Source organism: Mastomys coucha, unplaced genomic scaffold, assembly GCF_008632895.1.
Source record: "Mastomys coucha isolate ucsf_1 unplaced genomic scaffold, UCSF_Mcou_1 pScaffold16, whole genome shotgun sequence".
NCBI lineage: Eukaryota > Metazoa > Chordata > Mammalia > Rodentia > Muridae > Mastomys > Mastomys coucha.
The window spans coordinates 90,285,612-90,294,081 of NW_022196898.1; the positions used below are offsets into that span (position 1 = coordinate 90,285,612).

The window sequence follows — 8,470 nt, forward strand, 5'->3', positions numbered from 1 at the left end:
ATCTCAATATTTTTTCAATATGAGGCCTGCTCCAGTGTACTTTACATGACACTTTATAATTAGTGGTACTTGAGAATTTGTCAGTTTTAAAAATTCATACAACATTCTTAGTTACAATTTATAAATGATTTTAAAGTGTAATTAACATTCATCTTTACAAGTTATATGCAAACAAATATGCAAATTTCTAAATAAATATGCAAACATATAAAATGTTTTTGAATTAAGTAGTCCTTAACATTTTTAATGAAATCAATATTTTATTCATATTTTGCACACAATTTTGAGTACTTGCTGATTTGGGGGGGTTCCTCCGCATATAGGTGTTTGCATATTACATCCTGTAACTACCAGCAACAGGAGGCAAATAAGAATGAGTTTCCTGTCTCGAAGAAAGCTAAGGGGTGATTTCACAGAGAAATATGATAGGTGCTGTCAGGTGGATTGGTGATTCAATTAAAATGACTTTTGTGCTTCTTTAACTCTTAAACTTACTTCTTAACCCAGGACCAGATACCAGGGAGGTAGATAAAGCTAACACAGGAAGGGGACAAACTCTTAGCCTCTGTGCTAATAACAAAGATAGTCCACAAAGTGGAATTCATGGTTATGAATTTTTAAACTATATTTTTATTATTTAAAATATTTTTAAAGTTTAAATATTTTTATTGTGCTCCTCTCCTTCTCCAAGTCTTTCCAGATCCCCCCTTCTCTACTCATCCAACTTTAAGTTCTCTTTCAAAAAAACAGGAACCCAAATGTAACAACAAAACCAAGGAAACAAAATAAACCACACCCAAAAGGAAAAACCCCACAAGATTATAAACTCAATGTTTAGTTATTTATTTTTAATTTAAATTCTTGCAATAAGTAATCTACTCAAGGTCATTGGCCACTTGTTCAACAGTACACATCCTTCATTCTTGGCTTTTTGTCAGCCATATTTCTTACTACTAAAGCTCTTCTTTTCTGAATGCATATTAGAAGTTAATCAAAGATTTGTATGGGCATTCCCCTTGTTGATCATTCTCAATAGTTACACTACCCTGGATGTTATATTTATATAGGGCCTGATCTGAGGTCAATAGTCAGTCTTTTATTACTTTTGAATATTTGAATTTGTTTTTGAGACATAGTCTCACTGGATCACCCTAGTTTGTCTGGAAATTGCTATGTAGACTACTAGGCTGACCTTGAACTCACAGAGAAAAGCCTACCTTTGTCTCCTTAGTGTCATGACTAAGGCTGTTGACTACCATGTCTAGCTTCTATCTAGGATACAAAGAACATCACGCAAGACTTAATCACTCGTACTTGGTTTAAGTCTAAAATGTTTCATAATTTTATAAATGTCCATTATTAGTCTTTTTACATAGCAAAATAATATTTTTGTATTTTTAATTTCTTTGTTTAACAAGTTGAGATTTTAATACACATATTATATTTATTTAATTCAACCATTTTCTCTCACCTTCCAACTCCTTCTGTGTCCCCTTCCCACTCTGTCTCAAATTCTTGAGCTCATCTTCTTAATTATTATTGTTATGTATACATTTATATATAAATTCAACATGTCAAGTTTATTTCATGTTGCTCCCATGTATATGTGTTTAGGGCAGACTCTTCAGGATTAGACAATCTGCAGGGGCTTGTCCCTAGAGAAGACAGAATCTTCTTCTTTCAGTAGTCATTAATTTCTTGTCACTCTTGTTCTATGGGTGAGGTCTTATGAGATTTCCTCAAGCCACACTGATATGTCAACTGATGTTATCACTGTGCTGGTCTTGTTTAAGAAGCCATATTGTTGAGGTTTCATGAGTGCAGCTTTCTTGTTATGTATAGATGACACTCTCTTGCAGCAATCATCTTGGATATGTTTCTTTCTCTCTCTTTCTAAGTTTGAATGAAGTTATTCTACTTGGGATAATAATGCTTTCCCAAAGAGCCATAGACTGACAAAATCCCCAGTGCTAGGCATCCAAAATATTACTTCAAGTTATTGGTTAGGAGAGTTCAAAAGACTTCTCAAATATCATAAGTTATTAGTATTACCTTTGCATGCCTCCTAAAACTTGAAAGGTAAGTTCATATTTTGAAGACACCACAAGCTTCAGACATAGGACTTGATGAAATCTATCTGAAACTGACCTGTAAGTTTCTTCCCTGAGGACTTATAGTATCTGAAGGTGCCAAAGGAGAAAAGCAACAATATAGTTATACTTAGCTGTGAAGTCTGAACCACAACTATGACCAGCATGGCAAGATATTCTGAACAATGCAATAGTGTTACTTATATCTTGGGGATACCCAACACTTACCTAGTTGGACTTAGGTCCAACTCAGTAGAAGGGAGCTCAGGTTTGGTACTGTAAACCTAACTAGTTACCCATGGTTGGTGAGGTCATAAACTCTAGAGGAGAACCTATGGGTGTCACTTTCTTAAACCAGTATAATTCCTAACTGTATTCTCCACATTGATCCTTAAATGACAAGCTTGAGGGAAGAGCATGCCATTTCTATAGAGAATAGTTTGAAGACTATTCTAATGAGTTAATAGCTGTTTGCTGGGTTGCTTTGTGGAGAAGGGTGCTGAGCTTGTGACAAAAGTGGTACTAACCAAGCTGAGTAGCAGTGGCACATGCCTTTAATCCCAGCACTTGGAAGGCAGAGGCAGGCGGATTTCTGAGTTCGAGGCCAGCCTGGTCTACAGAGTGAGTTCTGGGAGAGCGAGGGCTATACAGAGAAACCCTGTCTCAAAAAAGCACCCTCCCCCCCGCAAAAAAAAAAGAGTGGTACTAACCATGACATTTTTGTTATCCTCGCTCCGCTTAGAGTCAGAATGGAATACGACATTAAAGGAGCTTTTATACTAGGGGATGAAATCTTCGCAATTCATGCACTTTCCACATTTGAGCTTATAAAAACTCAGGGGAAGGTTTTGATATAATTTTCTTCTCATTTATTATTTGATTTTTTCTTTTATTTTGGGTGAACATGTTATTATACTTTAGTTTGTTTTGACAGTCAACCACTTTCAATCTTTTTGAAAGAAACCAATAAGTATCTATACTCCTTTCTATAAACTTTATGGTGCCTAGCAGAGGCCCAGTACCCTAGGGAGGCATAGAATAGATGAACTTTCATTGCGTGGAGAACACAAAGCTTGATGCTGTGGAGGAGGTCTCGTGGAAAGTGCAAAATGACCCATGAATGAGTGAGTGAATGAACGAATGCATTTAAAGGAAACTCAGAGCTCAAGGAAGATCATGCTGAAACATGATTTATCAAAGAAAGCACTAGGCTGGAGGTGAATCCTGTCTAATATCTTGCAAAAGGCACACAAGGATGATTGCAAGAGGTAAAAATGACTTGGAAGGAGATAAAGATTTAAAAATTTAAAATAACACGAGCCATAGTGTAATAATATTTGACTCCTCTGCTTGGGTCAGTTTGCTTGCGTGGAATGCAAGGGAACAAGAATTTTTTTTGTGGGGGGGAAGAAAAGGATTAAAAAAATTACTAAAGGACATACATTTGTGTAGTTATTCACACTTTATGAGAGGGCCTTTTGAGGTTATTTGATGATCTAGCTAAGTACATTTATTCAAATTCAAAATAAGAAAATAGGATCTGATTATTTGAACTTGCTGATTTAGGGAGAAATAATTCATTTAGATGCACCACAAATTAATCTTCTTTCTAAGAATCAGAATAAACAATTGAAATTCCATTTTGCAGTGAGCTGTTTAGTAATGTCTGTGGGGACCCATTTGTTTATTTGCTTCTGTATGATAGTCTTAGGTAAACAGCACGCAGCCATATCCTTGTGTGTCTGGGTAGCCTTCCACGTTTGTATTATGCAACTTAGAAATTGAAGAACTAAGTCTGCTGTACTTAGCAGAATGGTGAAGTCACACACAGCATAAAATCCTCCCCCCACCTTCTTGCCAAGGGGCCTTGGCTTTTGAAGACCATCCCTGAACAATCAGTCCCTTCCTTCCATATGCCTTTCGGTCTTGCCATGTTCCAGGCTCCCCACTTTAATGCTTTGTTTCTCTGGGCTAAATTTCATCTCAGTTGATTGCCCAATTCACTTTTCATTCAGTCATAATTGTTTTTTGAATTGTCTTAAATTCTCCAATGGATTATGACAATTTGAAAATTAACAATGGTGCCTTAATTGCATGGGGCCTTGTGATTCGTAAAACCCTGTTGGTGGATGGTTCCCTCTTCCCCTCCAACCACCTGTAATTTTTTTCAATGTGAAAAGGTGGGAACACATACACAAGCATAAAACATATGTGGTTGTGATTTATAAAAATACGTGACTTTCTAATATTTATAACTCAACCATAGACACTTGTAAGACCATGTCAACAATGAAGAAAACTCCAATTGTTTTCAAATTTTATTTCATTCCTTTTATTTCACTCCTTCCTTTCTTTCTTCCTTCCTTCCTTTCTTTCTTGCTTTCTTCCTATTTTTTTTAAATAGGGTCTTACTATGTATATAGCCCTGATTGATCTGAACCTTTCTATGTAGTCCTGGCTGGCCTAGAACTCACGGAGTCCCCCCTGCTTTTGTCTTGCAAATACTGGAATTAAAGATATGTGTCACCATACCTTGTCCTCAGTTTTCTTTTGTGGCAGTGGAAACATTTACAGACAGAATAGCTTCTGTATGTGTGTACACATTAAGATCAGGAAAACTACCATCATGCTGGGTTATTTGCATTCATCTGGATTTTCAGTGGTGTGGCATTTCTCTTGCCCTGTCTCTGCTAACCTCTCACTGGAATTCATCTTCAGGTAGCTGTTTCAAACCTTTAAACTCTTGCCTTTCCTTTTAGGCCCGTCACGCCTAGCCTTTAGCCTTGTTTCTGAATCGGCAGAGATTATTGCAGCTCTGAATTGGCCTTTTTAACTTTATATTTAGGTGAAACAGAGCTGAGGGTGACAGTTGGAGGGAGCACATTATGCCATACTGAGATGAAAGAGAATATGAATGTTCAGATGACTTCAAGAAGTCACTGTGATTTACTCAGTCAACTCTCTGTATTGTGAGGATTAGGTCATGGAAAGTCATGTGACCTTTTGGAGCTTTTGTTTTGAGATGGGTCTCCTGTAACCCAGGGTGGTTTCAAACTTACTACATAGCTCTAAGGATGATCTTGAACTCCAGATCTCTCTGCTTCCATCACTCAGTGCTGAACTTATTATATGTGTTACCAAGCCATATAACCTTTGGCTTAACCTTTATTTGTGTTGCTCAGCATTGTAAAGAATAAATGTTATTTGACTTCTTGGCTTAACCTTTGAGGGTTATGCTAGATAGTGTTTCTTGGCACATATCTCTACTAGACCATCACTTCCACCCTGCTACCCTGCCATTAGTTAAATGACCATGAAGGATGCTTCAAAGATGCTTGGACATCTGAAGAGCAGTTGCAAATGAAACTTTATTCTTATATTTAAATCCTTTATCAGTATTTATAGTGTGAAAACCGATGATGATGATGAATTTCCCACCATTTAGCTTTCTACTGTCTCTGTAAAAAGTACATGAACTTGGAGATCTAAGACAACACAAACTGGATCACTGCCCGGCCCTTCCGAGCTTTCAACAGTATGCACCAACAGTCCCTCATAATCTGCTCGGTTTCTTCAAAATATAATAAATGAAACCTTTAACCTGAACCTTCCTGGACCTTCCCAAAACCTAAAAGAAATCTCGTCAGCCTGAAGGATCTTCCGACTCTTGAACGCTTGAAGGCGGGAAAGTTGCCTTAGGAAGACGCGCAAATTTCAGTTCTAGCCCTTTAAGAGGTCCGCGCTTAGCCTCCCTCCCATTTCCCACAATCCTCTGTTATATGCTTCCGGTTCCTCTACCTCTGCCGGAAGTTGTGTCTGTCAGTTGCACAGCTGTGTGGGGCACAGCTCGGTGGGAAGCGCGGTTTGATTCCTTCCTCTTCGTTGTCGGGGATTTAGTCCATTTGGGAGAGTCTCCGTGGCAGCCATCACCATGTCGGTCTCAAGCGCACTCATGAAGCAGCCGCCCATTCAGTCTACGGCTGGGGCCGTCCCAGTTCACAATGAGAAAGGTGAGATTTCAATGGAAAAGGTGAAGGTAAAGCGCTGTGTCCCGAAAGAGACCAGATTATGCCCCTATGGAGTCCTCAGATGAAGAGGATGAAGAGTTTCAGTTCACTAAGAAAGCTAAGGAACAAGAAGCAGAGCCCGAGGAACAGGAGGAGGACTCATCCAATGACTCCCCCCTTCCCCCCCTCTCCGACTTCGGCGTTTACAGAACCGCAAATATTACATAATAACTAGAGTCTAGTAACCAGAAATCTCTATAAAGTCACATAGTGGAAGAGAGATTGGCTCGACACAGAAAAATAGTGGAACCTGAAGTAGTAGGAGAAAGTAACTCAGAAGTAGAAGGAGATGCTTGGCGAATGGAACGAGAAGATAGCAATGAGGAAGAGGAGGAAGAAATTGATGATGAAGAAATAAAGCGGTGGTGTGGCATGATGCGCCAGCTAGCACAGAAGAGAAAAAGATGAAGAGATGGAAGTCATGGAGGTGGAAGGTGAAGGGCGCTCTGGGGGGAAGTCTGAGTCCGAGTCTGAGTATGAGGAGTGCACAGACAGTGAAGATGAAATGGAGCCAGGACTTAAGCCTGTCTTCATTTGAAAGAAGGATCGGGTGACAGTTCAAGAACGAGAAGCTGAAGCATTGAAACAGAAGGAACTGGAACAAGAAGCAAAACGCATGGCTGAGGAGCGGAGGAAGTACACCCTCAAGATTGTAGAGGAAGAGACCAAGAAAGAGCTAGAGGAGAACAAGCGGTCCCTTGCTGCCCTGGATGTGCTCAATACTGATGATGAAAATGATGAGGAAGAGTACGAGGCATGGAAAGTCCGAGAGCTCAAAAGAATCAAGAGGGAGAGAGAAGACGGAGAAGCTCTTGAAAAGGAGAAAGCAGAAATTGAACGCATGAGAAACCTGACCGAGGAAGAAAGGCGGGCTGAACTTCGGGCAAATGGCAAAGTCATTACCAACAAAGCTGTTAAGGGCAAATACAAGTTTCTACAAAAGTATTATCACCGAGGTGCCTTCTTCATGGATGAGGATGAAGAAGTCTACAAGAGAGATTTTAGTGCACCTACTCTTGAGGACCATTTCAACAAAACCATTCTTCCAAAAGTTATGCAGGTCAAGAATTTTGGACGGTCTGGTCACACCAAGTGCACCCACCTTGTGGATCAGGATACCACTTCCTTTGACTCTGCGTGGGGCCAAGAGAGTGCCCAGAACACCAAATTCTTTAAACAAAAGGCAGCAGGCGTACGAGATGTATTTGAGCGACCATCTGCCAAGAAGAGGAAAACCACTTAGGCTTAAACTACTTATTCCAACTGTGGGACACAAGGGGTCTGGTCCTCAATTTTCTTGAACCATTATTTACATCGTACTTGTATAGAGCTTTCCAGACTTGGGGCTATAACTTGTGTTTGAAGGAGGTTTGGACTCATGTGACCCTCCTACAGCAGAGGGCTGATTCTATCAGACTTCACCTGCCACAGATAACCACAATTCTCTGCCCACCTCCTGCTAATTGCTACGCCTCTTTCGAAGTTCCAGTTACACCAGAAGTCCCGCCTCCAGAGACTGAAGAAGAAGTTGCTGATTGGGCCAAGTTGCTGACGAACTTGGGGGAGGGGTTTTTGCCTTACCTATTCTACCTGTTTGCTTATAACAAAGAGAATAAAATGAAAGATGGCAGACTGAAAACACACCATGTGTTAGTCTAATTTTTATGAACCCTCACCACAGTTCCAGTAACCCAAAATTATTCAGGACCTTGACCCCATTTCAGAAAACCCTTTTGTACATATAGCCACTGGCGGTTACAGACACATACTGAGAAACTCACAGAAAAGTACTAACCAGGTAGGATTAGAGGCTTCCCATTTAAAACCATTCCTGAGATATCTTAGGTTTCTCTACCTTGGCTTCCCATATTGACTTGGGACTATTCTGAGTTTGTTTTTCCAACCTGGATCAGATAACCAGACATGTGAATGGATGACACATTACTTCTTCCTTAGGGTTAGGAGTAGGCTATCAGGAAATCCAAGCTCAGTCCACCCTGGTTTTGCATTTGGGATGTTGAATCTACTTTTCTAAGAAAATACACTTTTTGATGTGTGTGTGTGTGTGTGTGTGTGTGTGTGAGAGAGAGAGAGAGAGAGAGAGAGAGAGAGAGAGAGAGAGAAAGAGAAAGAGAGAAACTGCATACCAGAAACATTTTTACAATAATATCAGAAACAAAATGTATAATCCACTGAACAGAGGCTGAGTACAGTGGCTCATGCCTTCGGTCCCAACACTCCAAGTTAGGGACCCATGCAGATCTCTCATTCAAGGCCAGCCGTAATTACACAGAGGGCCTGTCTCAAAAAAAG

General features: G+C 39.9%; 1 pseudogene; it reads left to right on the top strand.

The window, feature by feature from the left end:
• Positions 1-5,881: 5,881 nt before the first annotated feature.
• LOC116094365 lies at positions 5,882-7,728 on the top strand (annotated as a pseudogene).
• Positions 7,729-8,470: the final 742 nt, after the last annotated feature.